Here is a 24,536-nt window from a genome sequence, read left to right on the forward strand (position 1 = left end):
GAGAAGAGCCTCTCACCTGACTCGTGTACCGTACTATGGCTTAAAATCGGACACTTTTCATAGCTTGCTGCTGCTTAAGGTCGACGTTCACGGCATGTGGCTCAGGTGGGGAGATGGGCTCCAAAGAAAGAGGCAGAAAAAGGCAAGAGTGGAGCTCACGAATGTGCCGGAATAGCTCAGTTGGGAGAGCGTTAGACTGAAGATCTAAAGGTCCCTGGTTCAATCCCGGGTTTTGGCAGCACGTGACATGCGTTTTGGAGCTCGTCTCCGCCTGGGCTGCAATGCACCAGCTGGTTCCATGGTGTAATGGTTAGCACTCTGGGCTTTGAATCCAGCGATCCGAGTTCAAATCTCGGTGGGACCTATCATGGGCTCAGTTTTGCGCCCCATGGCGCACTCTGGCTCAAAAACATTTCTTTTGCACTTTTTGCATGTGATGTAGCCGACCTTTTCTGCCACTTGGCCGGTTAGCTCAGCTGGTTAGAGCGTGGTGCTAATCACGCCAAGGTCATGGGTTCGATCCCCGTACGGGCCATGCTTTCTCTTTCTCCCGGTGGTGGGAGTGCTTGGAGATCAGAGGTAAAGAAAATGAAAGTGTCAGACGTGATTATAAGAACACAGATATGCCACATTCACCTGTGTCGTGGTGAGCGAAAGAAATGGAGGATACACGCATTTCTCTTAGCTGACAATTCTGCAGCAATTGGACTGGCAAAGTATACGTTGACATACACAATTTGCTCAAAGAGCGTAGTAGTTCTTGAAGAAAAATCCAACCCGCGTTGTAAAACCGTGCTGCCTTCTGATGCTCTTTACAACTTTCTGATGGAACTAGCTTTTTTCGAGGCATTTATTGGAAAAGTCGACGGAGTTGTCAAGTATCCCGAAGCAGCACTTCCACTAGAAGGTCCCAGAGTTCTTGTGCTTCAAGCATTTCAATTTATAAATATTCCGTTGATCTTAACAGTTGTGTGAAATGAGCTGTCATCACTCCGTTTCTGCTTTAGGAATTTTTCCGGTCTTTCGACGGAAAGGCGGTCTCGTGTGTTTGCATTGGTGGTTCAGTGGTAGAATTCTCGCCTGCCACGCGGGAGGCCCGGGTTCGATTCCCGGCCAATGCAAAGCTGCTCTTTTAACGACTGTACACTCAGCGCTGAACTCCAGCTAATTCAGTCTTATCTCAAGACAGGTACTCCACATTTCCGCTCAACCCCTGGCAAGCGGAGCCCTGAGGCTGGCTCATTACAGTTCCCCTAGCTAAAAACTACACAGAGGCATCTCAGCTTCACACTTCTGACCACCTTCTTGCCCATCCTTGCATCTCTGCACTTTCTCACACATTCCACTGTCTGACATATTGTCTTTGTTGAGCAACAGTCTCGCGTTAGCTTGAGAAGAGCCTCTCACCTGACTCGTGTACCGTACTATGGCTTAAAATCGGACACTTTTCATAGCTTGCTGCTGCTTAAGGTCGACGTTCACGGCATGTGGCTCAGGTGGGGAGATGGGCTCCAAAGAAAGAGGCAGAAAACGGCAAGAGTGGAGCTCACGAATGTGCCGGAATAGCTCAGTTGGGAGAGCGTTAGACTGAAGATCTAAAGGTCCCTGGTTCAATCCCGGGTTTTGGCAGCACGTGACATGCGTTTTGGAGCTCGTCTCCGCCTGGGCTGCAACGCACCAGCTGGTTCCATGGTGTAATGGTTAGCACTCTGGGCTTTGAATCCAGCGATCCGAGTTCAAATCTCGGTGGGACCTATCATGGGCTCAGTTTTGCGCCCCATGGCGCACTCTGGCTCAAAAACATTTCTTTTGCACTTTTTGCATGTGATGTAGCCGACCTTTTCTGCCACTTGGCCGGTTAGCTCAGCTGGTTAGAGCGTGGTGCTAATCACGCCAAGGTCATGGGTTCGATCCCCGTACGGGCCATGCTTTCTCTTTCTCCCGGTGGTGGGAGTGCTTGGAGATCAGAGGTAAAGAAAATGAAAGTGTCCGACGTGATTATAAGAACACAGATATGCCACATTCACCTGTGTCGTGGTGAGCGAAAGAAATGGAGGATACACGCATTTCTCTTAGCTGACAATTCTGCAGCAATTGGACTGGCAAAGTATACGTTGACATACACAATTTGCTCAAAGAGCGTAGTAGTTCTTGAAGAAAAATCCAACCCGCGTTGTAAAACCGTGCTGCCTTCTGATGCTCTTTACAACTTTCTGATGGAACTAGCTTTTTTCGAGGCATTTATTGGAAAAGTCGACGGAGTTGTCAAGTATCCCGAAGCAGCACTTCCACTAGAAGGTCCCAGAGTTCTTGTGCTTCAAGCATTTCAATTTATAAATATTCCGTTGATCTTAACAGTTGTGTGAAATGAGCTGTCATCACTCCGTTTCTGCTTTAGGAATTTTTCCGGTCTTTCGGCGGAAAGCCGGTCTCGTGTGTTTGCATTGGTGGTTCAGTGGTAGAATTCTCGCCTGCCACGCGGGAGGCCCGGGTTCGATTCCCGGCCAATGCAAAGCTGCTCTTTTAACGACTGTACACTCAGCGCTGAACTCCAGCTAATTCAGTCTTATCTCAAGACAGGTACTCCACATTTCCGCTCAACCCCTGGCAAGCGGAGCCCTGAGGCTGGCTCATTACAGTTCCCCTAGCTAAAAACTACACAGAGGCATCTCAGCTTCACACTTCTGACCACCTTCTTGCCCATCCTTGCATCTCTGCACTTTCTCACACATTCCACTGTCTGACATATTGTCTTTGTTGAGCAACAGTCTCGCGTTAGCTTGAGAAGAGCCTCTCACCTGACTCGTGTACCGTACTATGGCTTAAAATCGGACACTTTTCATAGCTTGCTGCTGCTTAAGGTCGACGTTCACGGCATGTGGCTCAGGTGGGGAGATGGGCTCCAAAGAAAGAGGCAGAAAACGGCAAGAGTGGAGCTCACGAATGTGCCGGAATAGCTCAGTTGGGAGAGCGTTAAACTGAAGATCTAAAGGTCCCTGGTTCAATCCCGGGTTTTGGCAGCACGTGACATGCGTTTTGGAGCTCGTCTCCGCCTGGGCTGCAACGCACCAGCTGGTTCCATGGTGTAATGGTTAGCACTCTGGGCTTTGAATCCAGCGATCCGAGTTCAAATCTCGGTGGGACCTATCATGGGCTCAGTTTTGCGCCCCATGGCGCACTCTGGCTCAAAAACATTTCTTTTGCACTTTTTGCATGTGATGTAGCCGACCTTTTCTGCCACTTGGCCGGTTAGCTCAGCTGGTTAGAGCGTGGTGCTAATCACGCCAAGGTCATGGGTTCGATCCCCGTACGGGCCATGCTTTCTCTTTCTCCCGGTGGTGGGAGTGCTTGGAGATCAGAGGTAAAGAAAATGAAAGTGTCAGACGTGATTATAAGAACACAGATATGCCACATTCACCTGTGTCATGGTGAGCGAAAGAAATGGAGGATACACGCATTTCTCTTAGCTGACAATTCTGCAGCAATTGGACTGGCAAAGTATACGTTGACATACACAATTTGCTCAAAGAGCGTAGTAGTTCTTGAAGAAAAATCCAACCCGCGTTGTAAAACCGTGCTGCCTTCTGATGCTCTTTACAACTTTCTGATGGAACTAGCTTTTTTCGAGGCATTTATTGGAAAAGTCGACGGAGTTGTCAAGTATCCCGAAGCAGCACTTCCACTAGAAGGTCCCAGAGTTCTTGTGCTTCAAGCATTTCAATTTATAAATATTCCGTTGATCTTAACAGTTGTGTGAAATGAGCTGTCATCACTCCGTTTCTGCTTTAGGAATTTTTCCGGTCTTTCGGCGGAAAGCCGGTCTCGTGTGTTTGCATTGGTGGTTCAGTGGTAGAATTCTCGCCTGCCACGCGGGAGGCCCGGGTTCGATTCCCGGCCAATGCAAAGCTGCTCTTTTAACGACTGTACACTCAGCGCTGAACTCCAGCTAATTCAGTCTTATCTCAAGACAGGTACTCCACATTTCCGCTCAACCCCTGGCAAGCGGAGCCCTGAGGCTGGCTCATTACAGTTCCCCTAGCTAAAAACTACACAGAGGCATCTCAGCTTCACACTTCTGACCACCTTCTTGCCCATCCTTGCATCTCTGCACTTTCTCACACATTCCACTGTCTGACATATTGTCTTTGTTGAGCAACAGTCTCGCGTTAGCTTGAGAAGAGCCTCTCACCTGACTCGTGTACCGTACTATGGCTTAAAATCAGACACTTTTCATAGCTTGCTGCTGCTTAAGGTCGACGTTCACGGCATGTGGCTCAGGTGGGGAGATGGGCTCCAAAGAAAGAGGCAGAAAACGGCAAGAGTGGAGCTCACGAATGTGCCGGAATAGCTCAGTTGGGAGAGCGTTAGACTGAAGATCTAAAGGTCCCTGGTTCAATCCCGGGTTTTGGCAGCACGTGACATGCGTTTTGGAGCTCGTCTCCGCCTGGGCTGCAACGCACCAGCTGGTTCCATGGTGTAATGGTTAGCACTCTGGGCTTTGAATCCAGCGATCCGAGTTAAAATCTCGGTGGGACCTATCATGGGCTCAGTTTTGCGCCCCATGGCGCACTCTGGCTCAAAAACATTTCTTTTGCACTTTTTGCATGTGATGTAGCCGACCTTTTCTGCCACTTGGCCGGTTAGCTCAGCTGGTTAGAGCGTGGTGCTAATCACGCCAAGGTCATGGGTTCGATCCCCGTACGGGCCATGCTTTCTCTTTCTCCCGGTGGTGGGAGTGCTTGGAGATCAGAGGTAAAGAAAATGAAAGTGTCAGACGTGATTATAAGAACACAGATATGCCACATTCACCTGTGTCATGGTGAGCGAAAGAAATGGAGGATACACGCATTTCTCTTAGCTGACAATTCTGCAGCAATTGGACTGGCAAAGTATACGTTGACATACACAATTTGCTCAAAGAGCGTAGTAGTTCTTGAAGAAAAATCCAACCCGCGTTGTAAAACCGTGCTGCCTTCTGATGCTCTTTACAACTTTCTGATGGAACTAGCTTTTTTCGAGGCATTTATTGGAAAAGTCGACGGAGTTGTCAAGTATCCCGAAGCAGCACTTCCACTAGAAGGTCCCAGAGTTCTTGTGCTTCAAGCATTTCAATTTATAAATATTCCGTTGATCTTAACAGTTGTGTGAAATGAGCTGTCATCACTCCGTTTCTGCTTTAGGAATTTTTCCGGTCTTTCGGCGGAAAGCCGGTCTCGTGTGTTTGCATTGGTGGTTCAGTGGTAGAATTCTCGCCTGCCACGCGGGAGGCCCGGGTTCGATTCCCGGCCAATGCAAAGCTGCTCTTTTAACGACTGTACACTCAGCGCTGAACTCCAGCTAATTCAGTCTTATCTCAAGACAGGTACTCCACATTTCCGCTCAACCCCTGGCAAGCGGAGCCCTGAGGCTGGCTCATTACAGTTCCCCTAGCTAAAAACTACACAGAGGCATCTCAGCTTCACACTTCTGACCACCTTCTTGCCCATCCTTGCATCTCTGCACTTTCTCACACATTCCACTGTCTGACATATTGTCTTTGTTGAGCAACAGTCTCGCGTTAGCTTGAGAAGAGCCTCTCACCTGACTCGTGTACCGTACTATGGCTTAAAATCGGACACTTTTCATAGCTTGCTGCTGCTTAAGGTCGACGTTCACGGCATGTGGCTCAGGTGGGGAGATGGGCTCCAAAGAAAGAGGCAGAAAACGGCAAGAGTGGAGCTCACGAATGTGCCGGAATAGCTCAGTTGGGAGAGCGTTAGACTGAAGATCTAAAGGTCCCTGGTTCAATCCCGGGTTTTGGCAGCACGTGACATGCGTTTTGGAGCTCGTCTCCGCCTGGGCTGCAACGCACCAGCTGGTTCCATGGTGTAATGGTTAGCACTCTGGGCTTTGAATCCAGCGATCCGAGTTCAAATCTCGGTGGGACCTATCATGGGCTCAGTTTTGCGCCCCATGGCGCACTCTGGCTCAAAAACATTTCTTTTGCACTTTTTGCATGTGATGTAGCCGACCTTTTCTGCCACTTGGCCGGTTAGCTCAGCTGGTTAGAGCGTGGTGCTAATCACGCCAAGGTCATGGGTTCGATCCCCGTACGGGCCATGCTTTCTCTTTCTCCCGGTGGTGGGAGTGCTTGGAGATCAGAGGTAAAGAAAATGAAAGTGTCAGACGTGATTATAAGAACACAGATATGCCACATTCACCTGTGTCGTGGTGAGCGAAAGAAATGGAGGATACACGCATTTCTCTTAGCTGACAATTCTGCAGCAATTGGACTGGCAAAGTATACGTTGACATACACAATTTGCTCAAAGAGCGTAGTAGTTCTTGAAGAAAAATCCAACCCGCGTTGTAAAACCGTGCTGCCTTCTGATGCTCTTTACAACTTTCTGATGGAACTAGCTTTTTTCGAGGCATTTATTGGAAAAGTCGACGGAGTTGTCAAGTATCCCGAAGCAGCACTTCCACTAGAAGGTCCCAGAGTTCTTGTGCTTCAAGCATTTCAATTTATAAATATTCCGTTGATCTTAACAGTTGTGTGAAATGAGCTGTCATCACTCCGTTTCTGCTTTAGGAATTTTTCCGGTCTTTCGGCGGAAAGTCGGTCTCGTGTGTTTGCATTGGTGGTTCAGTGGTAGAATTCTCGCCTGCCACGCGGGAGGCCCGGGTTCGATTCCCGGCCAATGCAAAGCTGCTCTTTTAACGACTGTACACTCAGCGCTGAACTCCAGCTAATTCAGTCTTATCTCAAGACAGGTACTCCACATTTCCGCTCAACCCCTGGCAAGCGGAGCCCTGAGGCTGGCTCATTACAGTTCCCCTAGCTAAAAACTACACAGAGGCATCTCAGCTTCACACTTCTGACCACCTTCTTGCCCATCCTTGCATCTCTGCACTTTCTCACACATTCCACTGTCTGACATATTGTCTTTGTTGAGCAACAGTCTCGCGTTAGCTTGAGAAGAGCCTCTCACCTGACTCGTGTACCGTACTATGGCTTAAAATCGGACACTTTTCATAGCTTGCTGCTGCTTAAGGTCGACGTTCACGGCATGTGGCTCAGGTGGGGAGATGGGCTCCAAAGAAAGAGGCAGAAAACGGCAAGAGTGGAGCTCACGAATGTGCCGGAATAGCTCAGTTGGGAGAGCGTTAGACTGAAGATCTAAAGGTCCCTGGTTCAATCCGGGGTTTTGGCAGCACGTGACATGCGTTTTGGAGCTCGTCTCCGCCTGGGCTGCAGTGCACCAGCTGGTTCCATGGTGTAATGGTTAGCACTCTGGGCTTTGAATCCAGCGATCCGAGTTCAAATCTCGGTGGGACCTATCATGGGCTCAGTTTTGCGCCCCATGGCGCGCTCTGGCTCAAAAACATTTCTTTTGCACTTTTTGCATGTGATGTAGCCGACCTTTTCTGCCACTTGGCCGGTTAGCTCAGCTGGTTAGAGCGTGGTGCTAATCACGCCAAGGTCATGGGTTCGATCCCCGTACGGGCCATGCTTTCTCTTTCTCCCGGTGGTGGGAGTGCTTGGAGATCAGAGGTAAAGAAAATGAAAGTGTCAGACGTGATTATAAGAACACAGATATGCCACATTCACCTGTGTCGTGGTGAGCGAAAGAAATGGAGGATACACGCATTTCTCTTAGCTGACAATTCTGCAGCAATTGGACTGGCAAAGTATACGTTGACATACACAATTTGCTCAAAGAGCGTAGTAGTTCTTGAAGAAAAATCCAACCCGCGTTGTAAAACCGTGCTGCCTTCTGATGCTCTTTACAACTTTCTGATGGAACTAGCTTTTTTCGAGGCATTTATTGGAAAAGTCGACGGAGTTGTCAAGTATCCCGAAGCAGCACTTCCACTAGAAGGTCCCAGAGTTCTTGTGCTTCAAGCATTTCAATTTATAAATATTCCGTTGATCTTAACAGTTGTGTGAAATGAGCTGTCATCACTCCGTTTCTGCTTTAGGAATTTTTCCGGTCTTTCGGCGGAAAGCCGGTCTCGTGTGTTTGCATTGGTGGTTCAGTGGTAGAATTCTCGCCTGCCACGCGGGAGGCCCGGGTTCGATTCCCGGCCAATGCAAAGCTGCTCTTTTAACGACTGTACACTCAGCGCTGAACTCCAGCTAATTCAGTCTTATCTCAAGACAGGTACTCCACATTTCCGCTCAACCCCTGGCAAGCGGAGCCCTGAGGCTGGCTCATTACAGTTCCCCTAGCTAAAAACTACACAGAGGCATCTCAGCTTCACACTTCTGACCACCTTCTTGCCCATCCTTGCATCTCTGCACTTTCTCACACATTCCACTGTCTGACATATTGTCTTTGTTGAGCAACAGTCTCGCGTTAGCTTGAGAAGAGCCTCTCACCTGACTCGTGTACCGTACTATGGCTTAAAATCGGACACTTTTCATAGCTTGCTGCTGCTTAAGGTCGACGTTCACGGCATGTGGCTCAGGTGGGGAGATGGGCTCCAAAGAAAGAGGCAGAAAACGGCAAGAGTGGAGCTCACGAATGTGCCGGAATAGCTCAGTTGGGAGAGCGTTAGACTGAAGATCTAAAGGTCCCTGGTTCAATCCCGGGTTTTGGCAGCACGTGACATGCGTTTTGGAGCTCGTCTCCGCCTGGGCTGCAACGCACCAGCTGGTTCCATGGTGTAATGGTTAGCACTCTGGGCTTTGAATCCAGCGATCCGAGTTCAAATCTCGGTGGGACCTATCATGGGCTCAGTTTTGCGCCCCATGGCGCACTCTGGCTCAAAAACATTTCTTTTGCACTTTTTGCATGTGATGTAGCCGACCTTTTCTGCCACTTGGCCGGTTAGCTCAGCTGGTTAGAGCGTGGTGCTAATCACGCCAAGGTCATGGGTTCGATCCCCGTACGGGCCATGCTTTCTCTTTCTCCCGGTGGTGGGAGTGCTTGGAGATCAGAGGTAAAGAAAATGAAAGTGTCAGACGTGATTATAAGAACACAGATATGCCACATTCACCTGTGTCATGGTGAGCGAAAGAAATGGAGGATACACGCATTTCTCTTAGCTGACAATTCTGCAGCAATTGGACTGGCAAAGTATACGTTGACATACACAATTTGCTCAAAGAGCGTAGTAGTTCTTGAAGAAAAATCCAACCCGCGTTGTAAAACCGTGCTGCCTTCTGATGCTCTTTACAACTTTCTGATGGAACTAGCTTTTTTCGAGGCATTTATTGGAAAAGTCGACGGAGTTGTCAAGTATCCCGAAGCAGCACTTCCACTAGAAGGTCCCAGAGTTCTTGTGCTTCAAGCATTTCAATTTATAAATATTCCGTTGATCTTAACAGTTGTGTGAAATGAGCTGTCATCACTCCGTTTCTGCTTTAGGAATTTTTCCGGTCTTTCGGCGGAAAGCCGGTCTCGTGTGTTTGCATTGGTGGTTCAGTGGTAGAATTCTCGCCTGCCACGCGGGAGGCCCGGGTTCGATTCCCGGCCAATGCAAAGCTGCTCTTTTAACGACTGTACACTCAGCGCTGAACTCCAGCTAATTCAGTCTTATCTCAAGACAGGTACTCCACATTTCCGCTCAACCCCTGGCAAGCGGAGCCCTGAGGCTGGCTCATTACAGTTCCCCTAGCTAAAAACTACACAGAGGCATCTCAGCTTCACACTTCTGACCACCTTCTTGCCCATCCTTGCATCTCTGCACTTTCTCACACATTCCACTGTCTGACATATTGTCTTTGTAGAGCAACAGTCTCGCGTTAGCTTGAGAAGAGCCTCTCACCTGACTCGTGTACCGTACTATGGCTTAAAATCGGACACTTTTCATAGCTTGCTGCTGCTTAAGGTCGACGTTCACGGCATGTGGCTCAGGTGGGGAGATGGGCTCCAAAGAAAGAGGCAGAAAACGGCAAGAGTGGAGCTCACGAATGTGCCGGAATAGCTCAGTTGGGAGAGCGTTAGACTGAAGATCTAAAGGTCCCTGGTTCAATCCCGGGTTTTGGCAGCACGTGACATGCGTTTTGGAGCTCGTCTCCGCCTGGGCTGCAACGCACCAGCTGGTTCCATGGTGTAATGGTTAGCACTCTGGGCTTTGAATCCAGCGATCCGAGTTCAAATCTCGGTGAGACCTATCATGGGCTCAGTTTTGCGCCCCATGGCGCACTCTGGCTCAAAAACATTTCTTTTGCACTTTTTGCATGTGATGTAGCCGACCTTTTCTGCCACTTGGCCGGTTAGCTCAGCTGGTTAGAGCGTGGTGCTAATCACGCCAAGGTCATGGGTTCGATCCCCGTACGGGCCATGCTTTCTCTTTCTCCCGGTGGTGGGAGTGCTTGGAGATCAGAGGTAAAGAAAATGAAAGTGTCAGACGTGATTATAAGAACACAGATATGCCACATTCACCTGTGTCATGGTGAGCGAAAGAAATGGAGGATACACGCATTTCTCTTAGCTGACAATTCTGCAGCAATTGGACTGGCAAAGTATACGTTGACATACACAATTTGCTCAAAGAGCGTAGTAGTTCTTGAAGAAAAATCCAACCCGCGTTGTAAAACCGTGCTGCCTTCTGATGCTCTTTACAACTTTCTGATGGAACTAGCTTTTTTCGAGGCATTTATTGGAAAAGTCGACGGAGTTGTCAAGTATCCCGAAGCAGCACTTCCACTAGAAGGTCCCAGAGTTCTTGTGCTTCAAGCATTTCAATTTATAAATATTCCGTTGATCTTAACAGTTGTGTGAAATGAGCTGTCATCACTCCGTTTCTGCTTTAGGAATTTTTCCGGTCTTTCGGCGGAAAGCCGGTCTCGTGTGTTTGCATTGGTGGTTCAGTGGTAGAATTCTCGCCTGCCACGCGGGAGGCCCGGGTTCGATTCCCGGCCAATGCAAAGCTGCTCTTTTAACGACTGTACACTCAGCGCTGAACTCCAGCTAATTCAGTCTTATCTCAAGACAGGTACTCCACATTTCCGCTCAACCCCTGGCAAGCGGAGCCCTGAGGCTGGCTCATTACAGTTCCCCTAGCTAAAAACTACACAGAGGCATCTCAGCTTCACACTTCTGACCACCTTCTTGCCCATCCTTGCATCTCTGCACTTTCTCACACATTCCACTGTCTGACATATTGTCTTTGTTGAGCAACAGTCTCGCGTTAGCTTGAGAAGAGCCTCTCACCTGACTCGTGTACCGTACTATGGCTTAAAATCGGACACTTTTCATAGCTTGCTGCTGCTTAAGGTCGACGTTCACGGCATGTGGCTCAGGTGGGGAGATGGGCTCCAAAGAAAGAGGCAGAAAACGGCAAGAGTGGAGCTCACGAATGTGCCGGAATAGCTCAGTTGGGAGAGCGTTAGACTGAAGATCTAAAGGTCCCTGGTTCAATCCCGGGTTTTGGCAGCACGTGACATGCGTTTTGGAGCTCGTCTCCGCCTGGGCTGCAACGCACCAGCTGGTTCCATGGTGTAATGGTTAGCACTCTGGGCTTTGAATCCAGCGATCCGAGTTCAAATCTCGGTGGGACCTATCATGGGCTCAGTTTTGCGCCCCATGGCGCACTCTGGCTCAAAAACATTTCTTTTGCACTTTTTGCATGTGATGTAGCCGACCTTTTCTGCCACTTGGCCGGTTAGCTCAGCTGGTTAGAGCGTGGTGCTAATCACGCCAAGGTCATGGGTTCGATCCCCGTACGGGCCATGCTTTCTCTTTCTCCCGGTGGTGGGAGTGCTTGGAGATCAGAGGTAAAGAAAATGAAAGTGTCAGACGTGATTATAAGAACACAGATATGCCACATTCACCTGTGTCATGGTGAGCGAAAGAAATGGAGGATACACGCATTTCTCTTAGCTGACAATTCTGCAGCAATTGGACTGGCAAAGTATACGTTGACATACACAATTTGCTCAAAGAGCGTAGTAGTTCTTGAAGAAAAATCCAACCCGCGTTGTAAAACCGTGCTGCCTTCTGATGCTCTTTACAACTTTCTGATGGAACTAGCTTTTTTCGAGGCATTTATTGGAAAAGTCGACGGAGTTGTCAAGTATCCCGAAGCAGCACTTCCACTAGAAGGTCCCAGAGTTCTTGTGCTTCAAGCATTTCAATTTATAAATATTCCGTTGATCTTAACAGTTGTGTGAAATGAGCTGTCATCACTCCGTTTCTGCTTTAGGAATTTTTCCGGTCTTTCGGCGGAAAGCCGGTCTCGTGTGTTTGCATTGGTGGTTCAGTGGTAGAATTCTCGCCTGCCACGCGGGAGGCCCGGGTTCGATTCCCGGCCAATGCAAAGCTGCTCTTTTAACGACTGTACACTCAGCGCTGAACTCCAGCTAATTCAGTCTTATCTCAAGACAGGTACTCCACATTTCCGCTCAACCCCTGGCAAGCGGAGCCCTGAGGCTGGCTCATTACAGTTCCCCTAGCTAAAAACTACACAGAGGCATCTCAGCTTCACACTTCTGACCACCTTCTTGCCCATCCTTGCATCTCTGCACTTTCTCACACATTCCACTGTCTGACATATTGTCTTTGTTGAGCAACAGTCTCGCGTTAGCTTGAGAAGAGCCTCTCACCTGACTCGTGTACCGTACTATGGCTTAAAATCGGACACTTTTCATAGCTTGCTGCTGCTTAAGGTCGACGTTCACGGCATGTGGCTCAGGTGGGGAGATGGGCTCCAAAGAAAGAGGCAGAAAACGGCAAGAGTGGAGCTCACGAATGTGCCGGAATAGCTCAGTTGGGAGAGCGTTAGACTGAAGATCTAAAGGTCCCTGGTTCAATCCGGGGTTTTGGCAGCACGTGACATGCGTTTTGGAGCTCGTCTCCGCCTGGGCTGCAGTGCACCAGCTGGTTCCATGGTGTAATGGTTAGCACTCTGGGCTTTGAATCCAGCGATCCGAGTTCAAATCTCGGTGGGACCTATCATGGGCTCAGTTTTGCGCCCCATGGCGCGCTCTGGCTCAAAAACATTTCTTTTGCACTTTTTGCATGTGATGTAGCCGACCTTTTCTGCCACTTGGCCGGTTAGCTCAGCTGGTTAGAGCGTGGTGCTAATCACGCCAAGGTCATGGGTTCGATCCCCGTACGGGCCATGCTTTCTCTTTCTCCCGGTGGTGGGAGTGCTTGGAGATCAGAGGTAAAGAAAATGAAAGTGTCAGACGTGATTATAAGAACACAGATATGCCACATTCACCTGTGTCGTGGTGAGCGAAAGAAATGGAGGATACACGCATTTCTCTTAGCTGACAATTCTGCAGCAATTGGACTGGCAAAGTATACGTTGACATACACAATTTGCTCAAAGAGCGTAGTAGTTCTTGAAGAAAAATCCAACCCGCGTTGTAAAACCGTGCTGCCTTCTGATGCTCTTTACAACTTTCTGATGGAACTAGCTTTTTTCGAGGCATTTATTGGAAAAGTCGACGGAGTTGTCAAGTATCCCGAAGCAGCACTTCCACTAGAAGGTCCCAGAGTTCTTGTGCTTCAAGCATTTCAATTTATAAATATTCCGTTGATCTTAACAGTTGTGTGAAATGAGCTGTCATCACTCCGTTTCTGCTTTAGGAATTTTTCCGGTCTTTCGGCGGAAAGTCGGTCTCGTGTGTTTGCATTGGTGGTTCAGTGGTAGAATTCTCGCCTGCCACGCGGGAGGCCCGGGTTCGATTCCCGGCCAATGCAAAGCTGCTCTTTTAACGACTGTACATTCAGCGCTGAACTCCAGCTAATTCAGTCTTATCTCAAGACAGGTACTCCACATTTCCGCTCAACCCCTGGCAAGCGGAGCCCTGAGGCTGGCTCATTACAGTTCCCCTAGCTAAAAACTACACAGAGGCATCTCAGCTTCACACTTCTGACCACCTTCTTGCCCATCCTTGCATCTCTGCACTTTCTCACACATTCCACTGTCTGACATATTGTCTTTGTTGAGCAACAGTCTCGTGTTAGCTTGAGAAGAGCCTCTCACCTGACTCGTGTACCGTACTATGGCTTAAAATCGGACACTTTTCATAGCTTGCTGCTGCTTAAGGTCGACGTTCACGGCATGTGGCTCAGGTGGGGAGATGGGCTCCAAAGAAAGAGGCAGAAAACGGCAAGAGTGGAGCTCACGAATGTGCCGGAATAGCTCAGTTGGGAGAGCGTTAGACTGAAGATCTAAAGGTCCCTGGTTCAATCCCGGGTTTTGGCAGCACGTGACATGCGTTTTGGAGCTCGTCTCCGCCTGGGCTGCAATGCACCAGCTGGTTCCATGGTGTAATGGTTAGCACTCTGGGCTTTGAATCCAGCGATCCGAGTTCAAATCTCGGTGGGACCTATCATGGGCTCAGTTTTGCGCCCCATGGCGCACTCTGGCTCAAAAACATTTCTTTTGCACTTTTTGCATGTGATGTAGCCGACCTTTTCTGCCACTTGGCCGGTTAGCTCAGCTGGTTAGAGCGTGGTGCTAATCACGCCAAGGTCATGGGTTCGATCCCCGTACGGGCCATGCTTTCTCTTTCTCCCGGTGGTGGGAGTGCTTGGAGATCAGAGGTAAAGAAAATGAAAGTGTCAGACGTGATTATAAGAACACAGATATGCCACATTCACCTGTGTCGTGGTGAGCGAAAGAAATGGAGGATACACGCATTTCTCTTAGCTGACAATTCTGCAGCAATTGGACTGGCAAAGTATACGTTGACATACACAATTTGCTCAAAGAGCGTAGTAGTTCTTGAAGAAAAATCCAACCCGCGTTGTAAAACCGTGCTGCCTTCTGATGCTCTTTACAACTTTCTGATGGAACTAGCTTTTTTCGAGGCATTTATTGGAAAAGTCGACGGAGTTGTCAAGTATCCCGAAGCAGCACTTCCACTAGAAGGTCCCAGAGTTCTTGTGCTTCAAGCATTTCAATTTATAAATATTCCGTTGATCTTAACAGTTGTGTGAAATGAGCTGTCATCACTCCGTTTCTGCTTTAGGAATTTTTCCGGTCTTTCGGCGGAAAGGCGGTCTCGTGTGTTTGCATTGGTGGTTCAGTGGTAGAATTCTCGCCTGCCACGCGGGAGGCCCGGGTTCGATTCCCGGCCAATGCAAAGCTGCTCTTTTAACGACTGTACACTCAGCGCTGAACTCCAGCTAATTCAGTCTTATCTCAAGACAGGTACTCCACATTTCCGCTCAACCCCTGGCAAGCGGAGCCCTGAGGCTGGCTCATTACAGTTCCCCTAGCTAAAAACTACACAGAGGCATCTCAGCTTCACACTTCTGACCACCTTCTTGCCCATCCTTGCATCTCTGCACTTTCTCACACATTCCACTGTCTGACATATTGTCTTTGTTGAGCAACAGTCTCGCGTTAGCTTGAGAAGAGCCTCTCACCTGACTCGTGTACCGTACTATGGCTTAAAATCGGACACTTTTCATAGCTTGCTGCTGCTTAAGGTCGACGTTCACGGCATGTGGCTCAGGTGGGGAGATGGGCTCCAAAGAAAGAGGCAGAAAACGGCAAGAGTGGAGCTCACGAATGTGCCGGAATAGCTCAGTTGGGAGAGCGTTAGACTGAAGATCTAAAGGTCCCTGGTTCAATCCGGGGTTTTGGCAGCACGTGACATGCGTTTTGGAGCTCGTCTCCGCCTGGGCTGCAGTGCACCAGCTGGTTCCATGGTGTAATGGTTAGCACTCTGGGCTTTGAATCCAGCGATCCGAGTTCAAATCTCGGTGGGACCTATCATGGGCTCAGTTTTGCGCCCCATGGCGCGCTCTGGCTCAAAAACATTTCTTTTGCACTTTTTGCATGTGATGTAGCCGACCTTTTCTGCCACTTGGCCGGTTAGCTCAGCTGGTTAGAGCGTGGTGCTAATCACGCCAAGGTCATGGGTTCGATCCCCGTACGGGCCATGCTTTCTCTTTCTCCCGGTGGTGGGAGTGCTTGGAGATCAGAGGTAAAGAAAAGGAAAGTGTCAGACGTGATTATAAGAACACAGATATGCCACATTCACCTGTGTCGTGGTGAGCGAAAGAAATGGAGGATACACGCATTTCTCTTAGCTGACAATTCTGCAGCAATTGGACTGGCAAAGTATACGTTGACATACACAATTTGCTCAAAGAGCGTAGTAGTTCTTGAAGAAAAATCCAACCCGCGTTGTAAAACCGTGCTGCCTTCTGATGCTCTTTACAACTTTCTGATGGAACTAGCTTTTTTCGAGGCATTTATTGGAAAAGTCGACGGAGTTGTCAAGTATCCCGAAGCAGCACTTCCACTAGAAGGTCCCAGAGTTCTTGTGCTTCAAGCATTTCAATTTATAAATATTCCGTTGATCTTAACAGTTGTGTGAAATGAGCTGTCATCACTCCGTTTCTGCTTTAGGAATTTTTCCGGTCTTTCGGCGGAAAGTCGGTCTCGTGTGTTTGCATTGGTGGTTCAGTGGTAGAATTCTCGCCTGCCACGCGGGAGGCCCGGGTTCGATTCCCGGCCAATGCAAAGCTGCTCTTTTAACGACTGTACACTCAGCGCTGAACTCCAGCTAATTCAGTCTTATCTCAAGACAGGTACTCCACATTTCCGCTCAACCCCTGGCAAGCGGAGCCCTGAGGCTGGCTCATTACAGTTCCCCTAGCTAAAAACTACACAGAGGCATCTCAGCTTCACACTTCTGACCACCTTCTTGCCCATCCTTGCATCTCTGCACTTTCTCACACATTCCACTGTCTGACATATTGTCTTTGTTGAGCAACAGTCTCGCGTTAGCTTGAGAAGAGCCTCTCACCTGACTCGTGTACCGTACTATGGCTTAAAATCGGACACTTTTCATAGCTTGCTGCTGCTTAAGGTCGACGTTCACGGCATGTGGCTCAGGTGGGGAGATGGGCTCCAAAGAAAGAGGCAGAAAACGGCAAGAGTGGAGCTCACGAATGTGCCGGAATAGCTCAGTTGGGAGAGCGTTAGACTGAAGATCTAAAGGTCCCTGGTTCAATCCGGGGTTTTGGCAGCACGTGACATGCGTTTTGGAGCTCGTCTCCGCCTGGGCTGCAGTGCACCAGCTGGTTCCATGGTGTAATGGTTAGCACTCTGGGCTTTGAATCCAGCGATCCGAGTTCAAATCTCGGTGGGACCTATCATGGGCTCAGTTTTGCGCCCCATGGCGCGCTCTGGCTCAAAAACATTTCTTTTGCACTTTTTGCATGTGATGTAGCCGACCTTTTCTGCCACTTGGCCGGTTAGCTCAGCTGGTTAGAGCGTGGTGCTAATCACGCCAAGGTCATGGGTTCGATCCCCGTACGGGCCATGCTTTCTCTTTCTCCCGGTGGTGGGAGTGCTTGGAGATCAGAGGTAAAGAAAATGAAAGTGTCAGACGTGATTATAAGAACACAGATATGCCACATTCACCTGTGTCGTGGTGAGCGAAAGAAATGGAGGATACACGCATTTCTCTTAGCTGACAATTCTGCAGCAATTGGACTGGCAAAGTATACGTTGACATACACAATTTGCTCAAAGAGCGTAGTAGTTCTTGAAGAAAAATCCAACCCGCGTTGTAAAACCGTGCTGCCTTCTGATGCTCTTTACAACTTTCTGATGGAACTAGCTTTTTTCGAGGCATTTATTGGAAAAGTCGACGGAGTTGTCAAGTATCCCGAAGCAGCACTTCCACTAGAAGGTCCCAGAGTTCTTGTGCTTCAAGCATTTCAATTTATAAATATTCCGTTGATCTTAACAGTTGTGTGAAATGAGCTGTCATCACTCCGTTTCTGCTTTAGGAATTTTTCCGGTCTTTCGGCGGAAAGCCGGTCTCGTGTGTTTGCATTGGTGGTTCAGTGGTAGAATTCTCGCCTGCCACGCGGGAGGCCCGGGTTCGATTCCCGGCCAATGCAAAGCTGCTCTTTTAACGACTGTACACTCAGCGCTGAACTCCAGCTAATTCAGTCTTATCTCAAGACAGGTACTCCACATTTCCGCTCAACCCCTGGCAAGCGGAGCCCTGAGGCTGGCTCATTACAGTTCCCCTAGCTAAAAACTACACAGAGGCATCTCAGCTTCACACTTCTGACCACCTTCTTGCCCATCCTTGCATCTCTGCACTTTCTCACACATTCCACTGTCTGACATATTGTCTTTGTTGAGCAACAGTCTCGCGTTAGCTTGAGAAGAGCCTCTCACCTGACTCGTGTACCGTACTATGGCTTAAAATCGGACACTTTTCATAGCTTGCTGCTGCTTAAGGTCGACGTTCACGGCATGTGGCTCAGGTGGGGAGATGGGCTCCAAAGAAAGAGGCAGAAAACGGCAAGAGTGGAGCTCACGAATGTGCCGGAATAGCTCAGTTGGGAGAGCGTTAGACTGAAGATCTAAAGGTCCCTGGTTCAATCCCGGGTTTTGGCAGCACGTGACATGCGTTTTGGAGCTCGTCTCCGCCTGGGCTGCAACGCACCAGCTGGTTCCATGGTGTAATGGTTAGCACTCTGGGCTTTGAATCCAGCGATCCGAGTTCAAATCTCGGTGGGACCTATCATGGGCTCAGTTTTGCGCCCCATGGCGCACTCTGGCTCAAAAACATTTCTTTTGCACTTTTTGCATGTGATGTAGCCGACCTTTTCTGCCACTTGGCCGGTTAGCTCAGCTGGTTAGAGCGTGGTGCTAATCACGCCAAGGTCATGGGTTCGATCCCCGTACGGGCCATGCTTTCTCTTTCTCCCGGTGGTGGGAGTGCTTGGAGATCAGAGGTAAAGAAAATGAAAGTGTCAGACGTGATTATAAGAACACAGATATGCCACATTCACCTGTGTCATGGTGAGCGAAAGAAATGGAGGATACACGCATTTCTCTTAGCTGACAATTCTGCAGCAATTGGACTGGCAAAGTATACGTTGACATACACAATTTGCTCAAAGAGCGTAGTAGTTCTTGAAGAAAAATCCAACCCGCGTTGTAAAACCGTGCTGCCTTCTGATGCTCTTTACAACTTTCTGATGGAACTAGCTTTTTTCGAGGCATTTATTGGAAAAGTCGACGGAGTTGTCAAGTATCCCGAAGCAGCACTTCCACTAGAAGGTCCCAGAGTTCTTGTGCTTCAAGCATTTCAATTTATAAATATTCCGTTGATCTTAACAGTTGTGTGAAATGAGCTGTCATCACTCCGTTTCTGCTTTAGGAATTTTTCCGGTCTTTCGGCGGAAAGCCGGTCTCGTGTGTTTGCATTGGTGGTTCAGTGGTAGAATTCTCGCCTGCCACGCGGGAGGCCCGGGTTCGATTCCCGGCCAATGCAAAGCTGCTCTTTTAACGACTGTACACTCAGCGCTGAACTCCAGCTAATTCAGTCTTATCTCAAGACAGGTACTCCACATTTCCGCTCAACCCCTGGCAAGCGGAGCCCTGAGGCTGGCTCATTACAGTTCCCCTAGCTAAAAACTACACAGAGGCATCTCAGCTTCACACTTCTGACCACCTTCTTGCCCATCCTTGCATCTCTGCACTTTCTCACACATTCCACTGTCTGACATATTGTCTTTGTTGAGCAACAGTCTCGTGTTAGCTTGAGAAGAGCCTCTCACCTGACTCGTGTACCGTACTATGGCTTAAAATCGGACACTTTTCATAGCTTGCTGCTGCTTAAGGTCGACGTTCACGGCATGTGGCTCAGGTGGGGAGATGGGCTCCAAAGAAAGAGGCAGAAAACGGCAAGAGTGGAGCTCACGAATGTGCCGGAATAGCTCAGTTGGGAGAGCGTTAGACTGAAGATCTAAAGGTCCCTGGTTCAATCCCGGGTTTTGGCAGCACGTGACATGCGTTTTGGAGCTCGTCTCCGCCTGGGCTGCAACGCACCAGCTGGTTCCATGGTGTAATGGTTAGCACTCTGGGCTTTGAATCCAGCGATCCGAGTTCAAATCTCGGTGGGACCTATCATGGGCTCAGTTTTGCGCCCCATGGCGCACTCTGGCTCAAAAACATTTCTTTTGCACTTTTTGCATGTGATGTAGCCGACCTTTTCTGCCACTTGGCCGGTTAGCTCAGCTGGTTAGAGCGTGGTGCTAATCACGCCAAGGTCATGGGTTCGATCCCCGTACGGGCCATGCTTTCTCTTTCTCCCGGTGGTGGGAGTGCTTGGAGATCAGAGGTAAAGAAAATGAAAGTGTCAGACGTGATTATAAGAACACAGATATGCCACATTCACCTGTGTCGTGGTGAGCGAAAGAAATGGAGGATACACGCATTTCTCTTAGCTGACAATTCTGCAGCAATTGGACTGGCAAAGTATACGTTGACATACACAATTTGCTCAAAGAGCGTAGTAGTTCTTGAAGAAAAATCCAACCCGCGTTGTAAAACCGTGCTGCCTTCTGATGCTCTTTACAACTTTCTGATGGAACTAGCTTTTTTCGAGGCATTTATTGGAAAAGTCGACGGAGTTGTCAAGTATCCCGAAGCAGCACTTCCACTAGAAGGTCCCAGAGTTCTTGTGCTTCAAGCATTTCAATTTATAAATATTCCGTTGATCTTAACAGTTGTGTGAAATGAGCTGTCATCACTCCGTTTCTGCTTTAGGAATTTTTCCGGTCTTTCGGCGGAAAGCCGGTCTCGTGTGTTTGCATTGGTGGTTCAGTGGTAGAATTCTCGCCTGCCACGCGGGAGGCCCGGGTTCGATTCCCGGCCAATGCAAAGCTGCTCTTTTAACGACTGTACACTCAGCGCTGAACTCCAGCTAATTCAGTCTTATCTCAAGACAGGTACTCCACATTTCCGCTCAACCCCTGGCAAGCGGAGCCCTGAGGCTGGCTCATTACAGTTCCCCTAGCTAAAAACTACACAGAGGCATCTCAGCTTCACACTTCTGACCACCTTCTTGCCCATCCTTGCATCTCTGCACTTTCTCACACATTCCACTGTCTGACATATTGTCTTTGTTGAGCAACAGTCTCGCGTTAGCTTGAGAAGAGCCTCTCACCTGACTCGTGTACCGTACTATGGCTTAAAATCGGACACTTTTCATAGCTTGCTGCTGCTTAAGGTCGACGTTCACGGCATGTGGCTCAGGTGGGGAGATGGGCTCCAAAGAAAGAGGCAGAAAACGGCAAGAGTGGAGCTCACGAATGTGCCGGAATAGCTCAGTTGGGAGAGCGTTAGACTGAAGATCTAAAGGTCCCTGGTTCAATCCGGGGTTTTGGCAGCACGTGACATGCGTTTTGGAGCTCGTCTCCGCCTGGGCTGCAGTGCACCAGCTGGTTCCATGGTGTAATGGTTAGCACTCTGGGCTTTGAATCCAGCGATCCGAGTTCAAATCTCGGTGGGACCTATCATGGGCTCAGTTTTGCGCCCCATGGCGCGCTCTGGCTCAAAAACATTTCTTTTGCACTTTTTGCATGTGATGTAGCCGACCTTTTCTGCCACTTGGCCGGTTAGCTCAGCTGGTTAGAGCGTGGTGCTAATCACGCCAAGGTCATGGGTTCGATCCCCGTACGGGCCATGCTTTCTCTTTCTCCCGGTGGTGGGAGTGCTTGGAGATCAGAGGTAAAGAAAATGAAAGTGTCAGACGTGATTATAAGAACACAGATATGCCACATTCACCTGTGTCGTGGTGAGCGAAAGAAATGGAGGATACACGCATTTCTCTTAGCTGACAATTCTGCAGCAATTGGACTGGCAAAGTATACGTTGACATACACAATTTGCTCAAAGAGCGTAGTAGTTCTTGAAGAAAAATCCAACCCGCGTTGTAAAACCGTGCTGCCTTCTGATGCTCTTTACAACTTTCTGATGGAACTAGCTTTTTTCGAGGCATTTATTGGAAAAGTCGACGGAGTTGTCAAGTATCCCGAAGCAGCACTTCCACTAGAAGGTCCCAGAGTTCTTGTGCTTCAAGCATTTCAATTTATAAATATTCCGTTGATCTTAACAGTTGTGTGAAATGAGCTGTCATCACTCCGTTTCTGCTTTAGGAATTTTTCCGGTCTTTCGGCGGAAAGCCGGTCTCGTGTGTTTGCATTGGTGGTTCAGTGGTAGAATTCTCGCCTGCCACGCGGGAGGCCCGGGTTCGATTCCCGGCCAATGCAAAGCTGCTCTTTTAACGACTGTACACTCAGCGCTGAACTCCAGCTAATTCAGTCTTATCTCAAGACAGGTACTCCACATTTCCGCTCAACCCCTGGCAAGCGGAGCCCTGAGGCTGGCTCATTACAGTTCCCCTAGCTAAAAACTACACAGAGGCATCTCAGCTTCACACTTCTGACCACCTTCTTGCCCATCCTTGCATCTCTGCACTTTCTCACACATTCCACTGTCTGACATATTGTCTTTGTTGAGCAACAGTCTCGCGTTAGCTTGAGAAGAGCCTCTCACCTGACTCGTGTACCGTACTATGGCTTAAAATCGGACACTTTTCATAGCTTGCTGCTGCTTAAGGTCGACGTTCACGGCATGTGGCTCAGGTGGGGAGATGGGCTCCAAAGAAAGAGGCAGAAAACGGCAAGAGTGGAGCTCACGAATGTGCCGGAATAGCTCAGTTGGGAGAGCGTTAGACTGAAGATCTAAAGGTCCCTGGTTCAATCACGGGTTTTGGCAGCACGTGACATGCGTTTTGGAGCTCGTCTCCGCCTGGGCTGCAACGCACCAGCTGGTTCCATGGTGTAATGGTTAGCACTCTGGGCTTTGAATCCAGCGATCCGAATTCAAATCTCGGTGGGACCTATCATGGGCTCAGTTTTGCGCCCCATGGCGCACTCTGGCTCAAAAACATTTCTTTTGCACTTTTTGCATGTGATGTAGCCGACCTTTTCTGCCACTTGGCCGGTTAGCTCAGCTGGTTAGAGCGTGGTGCTAATCACGCCAAGGTCATGGGTTCGATCCCCGTACGGGCCATGCTTTCTCTTTCTCCCAGTGGTGGGAGTGCTTGGAGATCAGAGGTAAAGAAAATGAAAGTGTCAGACGTGATTATAAGAACACAGATATGCCACATTCACCTGTGTCGTGGTGAGCGAAAGAAATGGTGGATACACGCATTTCTCTTAGCTGACAATTCTGCAGCAATTGGACTGGCAAAGTATACGTTGACATACACAATTTGCTCAAAGAGCGTAGTAGTTCTTGAAGAAAAATCCAACCCGGGTTGTAAAACCGTGCTGCCTTCTGATGCTCTTTACAACTTTCTGATGGAACTAGCTTTTTTCGAGGCATTTATTGGAAAAGTCGACGGAGTTGTCAAGTATCCCGAAGCAGCACTTCCACTAGAAGGTCCCAGAGTTCTTGTGCTTCAAGCATTTCAATTTATAAATATTCCGTTGATCTTAACAGTTGTGTGAAATGAGCTGTCATCACTCCGTTTCTGCTTTAGGAATTTTTCCGGTCTTTCGGCGGAAAGCCGGTCTCGTGTGTTTGCATTGGTGGTTCAGTGGTAGAATTCTCGCCTGCCACGCGGGAGGCCCGGGTTCGATTCCCGGCCAATGCAAAGCTGCTCTTTTAACAACTGTACACTCAGCGCTGAACTCCAGCTAATTCAGTCTTATCTCAAGACAGGTACTCCACATTTCCGCTCAACCCCTGGCAAGCGGAGCCCTGAGGCTGGCTCATTACAGTTCCCCTAGCTAAAAACTACACAGAGGCATCTCAGCTTCACACTTCTGACCACCTTCTTGCCCATCCTTGCATCTCTGCACTTTCTCACACATTCCACTGTCTGACATATTGTCTTTGTTGAGCAACAGTCTCGCGTTAGCTTGAGAAGAGCCTCTCACCTGACTCGTGTACCGTACTATGGCTTAAAATCGGACACTTTTCATAGCTTGCTGCTGCTTAAGGTCGACGTTCACGGCATGTGGCTCAGGTGGGGAGATGGGCTCCAAAGAAAGAGGCAGAAAACGGCAAGAGTGGAGCTCACGAATGTGCCGGAATAGCTCAGTTGGGAGAGCGTTAGACTGAAGATCTAAAGGTCCCTGGTTCAATCCCGGGTTTTGGCAGCACGTGACATGCGTTTTGGAGCTCGTCTCCGCCTGGGCTGCAGTGCACCAGCTGGTTCCATGGTGTAATGGTTAGCACTCTAGGCTTTGAATCCAGCGATCTGAGTTCAAATCTCGGTGGGACCTATCATGGGCTCAGTTTTGCGCCCCATGGCGCACTCTGGCTCAAAAACATTTCTTTTGCACTTTTTGCATGTGATGTAGCCGACATTTTCTGCCACTTGGCCGGTTAGCTCAGCTGGTTAGAGCGTGGTGCTAATCACGCCAAGGTCATGGGTTCGATCCCCGTACGGGCCATGCTTTCTCTTTCTCCCGGTGGTGGGAGTGCTTGGAGATCAGAGGTAAAGAAAATGAAAGTGTCAGACGTGATTATAAGAACACAGATATGTCACATTCACCTGTGTCGTGGTGAGCGAAAGAAATGGAGGATACACGCATTTCTCTTAGCTGACAATTCTGCAGCAATTGGACTGGCAAAGTATACGTTGACATACACAATTTGCTCAAAGAGCGTAGTAGTTCTTGAAGAAAAATCCAACCCGCGTTGTAAAACCGTGCTGCCTTCTGATGCTCTTTACAACTTTCTGATGGAACTAGCTTTTTTCGAGGCATTTATTGGAAAAGTCGACGGAGTTGTCAAGTATCCCGAAG

The 24,536-nt window shown here is 49.0% G+C and overlaps 1 protein-coding gene and 31 non-coding genes across 32 annotated transcripts in view; 31 read left to right on the forward strand and 1 right to left on the reverse strand.

Moving 5' to 3' along the window:
• Window positions 1-24,536, reverse strand: part of LOC125715668 (uncharacterized) — a 416,660-nt gene that overhangs the window by 95,189 nt on the left and 296,935 nt on the right. The window lies entirely within an intron of this gene.
• trnaq-uug (transfer RNA glutamine (anticodon UUG)) lies at window positions 293-364 on the forward strand. Its single transcript has one exon. It is a non-coding gene; the product is annotated as a tRNA-Gln (tRNA).
• trnag-gcc (transfer RNA glycine (anticodon GCC)) lies at window positions 1,051-1,121 on the forward strand. Its single transcript has one exon. It is a non-coding gene; the product is annotated as a tRNA-Gly (tRNA).
• Window positions 1,684-1,755, forward strand: trnaq-uug (transfer RNA glutamine (anticodon UUG)). Its single transcript has one exon. It is a non-coding gene; the product is annotated as a tRNA-Gln (tRNA).
• Window positions 2,442-2,512, forward strand: trnag-gcc (transfer RNA glycine (anticodon GCC)). Its single transcript has one exon. It is a non-coding gene; the product is annotated as a tRNA-Gly (tRNA).
• trnaq-uug (transfer RNA glutamine (anticodon UUG)) lies at window positions 3,075-3,146 on the forward strand. The gene has a single exon. It is a non-coding gene; the product is annotated as a tRNA-Gln (tRNA).
• Window positions 3,833-3,903, forward strand: trnag-gcc (transfer RNA glycine (anticodon GCC)). Its single transcript has one exon. It is a non-coding gene; the product is annotated as a tRNA-Gly (tRNA).
• Window positions 5,224-5,294, forward strand: trnag-gcc (transfer RNA glycine (anticodon GCC)). Its single transcript has one exon. It is a non-coding gene; the product is annotated as a tRNA-Gly (tRNA).
• Window positions 5,857-5,928, forward strand: trnaq-uug (transfer RNA glutamine (anticodon UUG)). Its single transcript has one exon. It is a non-coding gene; the product is annotated as a tRNA-Gln (tRNA).
• trnag-gcc (transfer RNA glycine (anticodon GCC)) lies at window positions 6,615-6,685 on the forward strand. The gene has a single exon. It is a non-coding gene; the product is annotated as a tRNA-Gly (tRNA).
• Window positions 7,248-7,319, forward strand: trnaq-uug (transfer RNA glutamine (anticodon UUG)). Its single transcript has one exon. It is a non-coding gene; the product is annotated as a tRNA-Gln (tRNA).
• Window positions 8,006-8,076, forward strand: trnag-gcc (transfer RNA glycine (anticodon GCC)). The gene has a single exon. It is a non-coding gene; the product is annotated as a tRNA-Gly (tRNA).
• On the forward strand, window positions 8,639-8,710 carry trnaq-uug (transfer RNA glutamine (anticodon UUG)). The gene has a single exon. It is a non-coding gene; the product is annotated as a tRNA-Gln (tRNA).
• trnag-gcc (transfer RNA glycine (anticodon GCC)) lies at window positions 9,397-9,467 on the forward strand. The gene has a single exon. It is a non-coding gene; the product is annotated as a tRNA-Gly (tRNA).
• On the forward strand, window positions 10,788-10,858 carry trnag-gcc (transfer RNA glycine (anticodon GCC)). The gene has a single exon. It is a non-coding gene; the product is annotated as a tRNA-Gly (tRNA).
• Window positions 11,421-11,492, forward strand: trnaq-uug (transfer RNA glutamine (anticodon UUG)). Its single transcript has one exon. It is a non-coding gene; the product is annotated as a tRNA-Gln (tRNA).
• On the forward strand, window positions 12,179-12,249 carry trnag-gcc (transfer RNA glycine (anticodon GCC)). The gene has a single exon. It is a non-coding gene; the product is annotated as a tRNA-Gly (tRNA).
• On the forward strand, window positions 12,812-12,883 carry trnaq-uug (transfer RNA glutamine (anticodon UUG)). Its single transcript has one exon. It is a non-coding gene; the product is annotated as a tRNA-Gln (tRNA).
• On the forward strand, window positions 13,570-13,640 carry trnag-gcc (transfer RNA glycine (anticodon GCC)). Its single transcript has one exon. It is a non-coding gene; the product is annotated as a tRNA-Gly (tRNA).
• On the forward strand, window positions 14,203-14,274 carry trnaq-uug (transfer RNA glutamine (anticodon UUG)). Its single transcript has one exon. It is a non-coding gene; the product is annotated as a tRNA-Gln (tRNA).
• On the forward strand, window positions 14,961-15,031 carry trnag-gcc (transfer RNA glycine (anticodon GCC)). The gene has a single exon. It is a non-coding gene; the product is annotated as a tRNA-Gly (tRNA).
• trnaq-uug (transfer RNA glutamine (anticodon UUG)) lies at window positions 15,594-15,665 on the forward strand. Its single transcript has one exon. It is a non-coding gene; the product is annotated as a tRNA-Gln (tRNA).
• Window positions 16,352-16,422, forward strand: trnag-gcc (transfer RNA glycine (anticodon GCC)). The gene has a single exon. It is a non-coding gene; the product is annotated as a tRNA-Gly (tRNA).
• trnaq-uug (transfer RNA glutamine (anticodon UUG)) lies at window positions 16,985-17,056 on the forward strand. Its single transcript has one exon. It is a non-coding gene; the product is annotated as a tRNA-Gln (tRNA).
• Window positions 17,743-17,813, forward strand: trnag-gcc (transfer RNA glycine (anticodon GCC)). Its single transcript has one exon. It is a non-coding gene; the product is annotated as a tRNA-Gly (tRNA).
• trnaq-uug (transfer RNA glutamine (anticodon UUG)) lies at window positions 18,376-18,447 on the forward strand. The gene has a single exon. It is a non-coding gene; the product is annotated as a tRNA-Gln (tRNA).
• trnag-gcc (transfer RNA glycine (anticodon GCC)) lies at window positions 19,134-19,204 on the forward strand. Its single transcript has one exon. It is a non-coding gene; the product is annotated as a tRNA-Gly (tRNA).
• trnaq-uug (transfer RNA glutamine (anticodon UUG)) lies at window positions 19,767-19,838 on the forward strand. Its single transcript has one exon. It is a non-coding gene; the product is annotated as a tRNA-Gln (tRNA).
• On the forward strand, window positions 20,525-20,595 carry trnag-gcc (transfer RNA glycine (anticodon GCC)). The gene has a single exon. It is a non-coding gene; the product is annotated as a tRNA-Gly (tRNA).
• Window positions 21,158-21,229, forward strand: trnaq-uug (transfer RNA glutamine (anticodon UUG)). The gene has a single exon. It is a non-coding gene; the product is annotated as a tRNA-Gln (tRNA).
• Window positions 21,916-21,986, forward strand: trnag-gcc (transfer RNA glycine (anticodon GCC)). Its single transcript has one exon. It is a non-coding gene; the product is annotated as a tRNA-Gly (tRNA).
• trnag-gcc (transfer RNA glycine (anticodon GCC)) lies at window positions 23,307-23,377 on the forward strand. The gene has a single exon. It is a non-coding gene; the product is annotated as a tRNA-Gly (tRNA).

This window comes from Brienomyrus brachyistius, chromosome 2, assembly GCF_023856365.1.
Source record: "Brienomyrus brachyistius isolate T26 chromosome 2, BBRACH_0.4, whole genome shotgun sequence".
Classification (NCBI taxonomy): Eukaryota; Metazoa; Chordata; class Actinopteri; order Osteoglossiformes; family Mormyridae; genus Brienomyrus; species Brienomyrus brachyistius.